We start from the raw sequence: 3,531 nt of genomic DNA, 5'->3' as shown, positions 1-3,531 counted from the left end.
ATTGATGGATTTCCGTATATTGAACCACCCCTGCATACCTGGGATTAAGCCTACTTGGTCATAGTGGATAATATCTTTGATGTGTTCTTGGATTCGGTTTGCAAGTATTTTGTTAAGTATTTTTGCATCAATGTTCATAAGGGAGATTGGCCTGAAATTCTCTTTCTCTGTTGAGTCTTTGTGAGGTTTAGGTACCAAGGTGACTGTGGCTTCATAGAATGAGTTTGGTAATGTTCCTTCTGTTTCTATTTTGTGGAATAGTTTGAAGAGAATTGGTGTTAGCTCTTCTTTGAAGATCTGTCTACTCCTTGGTGTGTCTGCTTCTTCTTTTCCTAGGGTTTTCAAGTGAGCCATTAAGTTGCTTGAATGATCTGTCTCAAATTTCTTCTTGAAGGCACTTAGTGCTATGAACTTTCCTCTTAGCACTGCTTTCATTTTGTTTCACAAGTTTGGGTATGTGATGTCTTCATTTTCATTGATTTCTAGGAAGACTTTAATTTCTTTCTTTGTTTCTTCCCTGACCCAGCTGTCATTTAGTAACAAGTTGTTCAGTTTCCATGAGTGTGTAGGCTTTTTCCTATTTCTGTTATTGTTGAGGTCCAGCTTCATTCCTTGGTGGTCAGACAAGATACAAGGGATTATTTCAATCTTCTTGTATCTGTTGAGGCTTGCTTTGTGACCAAGTATATGTTCTATTTTGGAGAAGGTTCCATGAGGTGCTGAGAAGAAGGTAAATTCTTCTGTGTTTGGGTGTAAAGTTCTGTAAATGTCTGTTAGGCCCATTTGTCTTATGACCTCTGTTAGAGGTATTGTTTCTTTGTTTAATTTCTGTTTTGTTGACCTGTCCTTTGTTGAGAGTGGGGTTTTGAAGTCTCCCACTATTAATGTATGGGGATCTATATGTGGTTTAAATTTTATCAATGTTTTTTTTTAATTTTAATTTTTCTTTTTAGTTACAATTTGTTAACTCTGTGTCCCAGCTGTATCCTTCTCCCTCATTCCCTCCCCCTCCCCAACTCCCTCACTCTACTCCTCCCTGCCCCTTTGCACTGATAGGCAGGACCTCCTCACCTTTCATTTGACCTTGTTTTATCAGGTATCTTCAAGGCTGGCTGCAAAGTCCTCCTCTGTGGCCTAACAGACTGCTCCTCCCCTGGGGCGGGGGGAGGTCAAAGAGTCTGCCCTTGAGATCCTGTTAGAAATAGTCCTTGTTCTCCTTACTTTGGAAAACTACTTGGTTACTGTGCTACCACGGGCCACATCCGAGCAGAAATTCTATGTTATATCCATAGATGGTCCTTGGTTGAGTGTCAGTCTCAGAAAAGACCCTGTGCCCGGATATATTTGGTACTTGTAGAGCTCCTATCCTTTCCATATCATACTAACTCCCCTTCTTTCATATGATTCCCTGCACTCTGCCAAAGTTTGGTTATGAGTCTTAGTGTCTGCTTTGAAACACTGCTAGGAAGAGTCTTTCAGATGTCTTTTGCGGTAGACTCCTGTCATACATTCCATGCACATCCCATTTGTCTTTCTAAATGAGGATTGATCATCTTCACCCATGTCCACTTTCTTGATTATCTTCTTTAGGTGTTTAGATTTCATTATGTTTATCATATCTTGTAAGTTTATATAAGTGACTATATACCAAGTTTGTCTTTCTCCTTCTGTGATACTTCACTCAGAATGATCTTTTCTAGATCCCACCATTTGCTTGCAAATTTCATGATTTCCTCCTTTTGGTTGCTGAGTAGTATTCCATTGTGTAAAAATACCAATATTTCTGTATCCATTCCTCTGTTGATGGACATCTGGGTTGTTTCCAAGTTCTGGTTATTACAAATAAAGCTGCTACGAACATGGTTGAACAAATGTCCTTGTGTACTTGAGCAAATTTTGGGTATATACCTAGGAGTGGTATAGCTGGGTCTTGAGGTAGCACTACTCCTAATTGTCTGAGAAAGCGTCAGATTGACTTCCAAAGTGGTTGTACCAGTTTACATTCCCACCAGCAATGGAGGAGTGTTCCCCTTTCACCACAACCTCTGCAGCATGTGTTGTCACTTGAGTTTTTCATCTTGGACATTCTGATGGGTGTGAGGTGAAATCTCAGGGTCGTTTTGATTTGCATTTCCCTAATGGCTAACGAGGTTGAGTATTTCTTTAAGTGTTTCTCTGCTATTTGATGTTCCTCTTTCGAGAATTCTCTGTTTAGCTCCATTCCCCATTTTTTAATGGGATTACTTAGTTTGTTGCTTTTCTGCTTCTTTAGTTCTTTATATATACTGGATATTAGCCCTCTGTCAGATAAAGGGTAGGTGAAGATTCTTTCCCAATCTGTAGGCAGTCGTTTTGTTTTAATGACTGTGTCTTTTGCTTTACAGAAGCTTTCCTGTTTCATGAGGTCCCATTTATTGATTGCTGCTCTTACAGCCTGTGCTGTTGGTGTTCTGTCCAGGAAGTTGTCTCCTGTGCCAATGAGTTCTAGGCTGTTTCCCACTTTTTTTTTTCCAACTGATTTAGAGTATCTGGTTTTATGTTGAGGTCCTTGATCCACTTGGACTTTAGTTTTGTGCAGGGTGATAAATATGGATCTATTTTCATTTTTCTGCATGTAGACATCCAGTTGGACCAGTACCATTTGTTGAATATACTGTCTTTTTTCCATTGAATGGATTTGGCTTCTTTGTCAAATACCGAGTATTCATAGGTGTGTGAGTTTATTTCTGGGTCTTCTATGCGGTTCCATTTATCCTCCTTTCTGTTTCTATGCCAATACCATGCAGGTTTTATTACTGTTGCCCTGTAGTACAGCTTGAGATCGGGGATGGAGATACCTCCAGATGATCTGTTGTTGTACAGGATTGTTTTGGAGATTCTGGGTTTTTTGTTTCTCCATATGAAGCTGAGAATCTTTTTTTCAAGGTCTGTAAAGAATTGAGTTGGTATTTTGGTGGGAATTGCATTGAATCTGTAGATTGCTTTTGGCAGGATGGCCATTTTCACAATGTTAATCCTACCAATCCATGAGCACGGGAGATCTTTCCATCTTCTGAGATCTTCTTCAATTTCTTTCTTCAGAGACTTGAAGTTTTTCTCAAACAGGTCTTTCACTTGCTTGGTTAGAGTCACACCAAGGTACTTTATGTTATTAGTGGCAATTGTGAAGGGTGTTGTTTCCCTAATTTCTTTCTCAACCTTTTTGTCTTTGGTGTACAGGAGGGCTTCTAATTTTTTTGAGTTGATTTTGTATCCTGCCACTTTGCTGAAGGTGTTGATCAGCTGAAGGAGTTCTCTGGTTGAATTTTTGGGTCACTCATGTATACTATCATATCATCTGCAAATAGTGACACTTTGACCTCTTCCTTTTTGATTTGTATCCCCTTGATCTCCTTTAGTTGTCTTATTGCTCTGGCTAGGACTTCAAATACTATGTTGAATAGATATGGAGAGAGTGGGCAGCCTTGCCTTGTCCCTGATTTCAGTGGGATTGATTTAAGTTTCTCTCCATTGAGTTTGATGTTGGCTATA

The sequence above is a fragment of the Psammomys obesus genome, unplaced genomic scaffold, assembly GCF_907164565.1.
Source record: "Psammomys obesus unplaced genomic scaffold, mPsaObe1.curated_primary_1811, whole genome shotgun sequence".
Classification (NCBI taxonomy): Eukaryota; Metazoa; Chordata; class Mammalia; order Rodentia; family Muridae; genus Psammomys; species Psammomys obesus.
Note: the sequence above shows the minus strand (reverse complement) of the source record.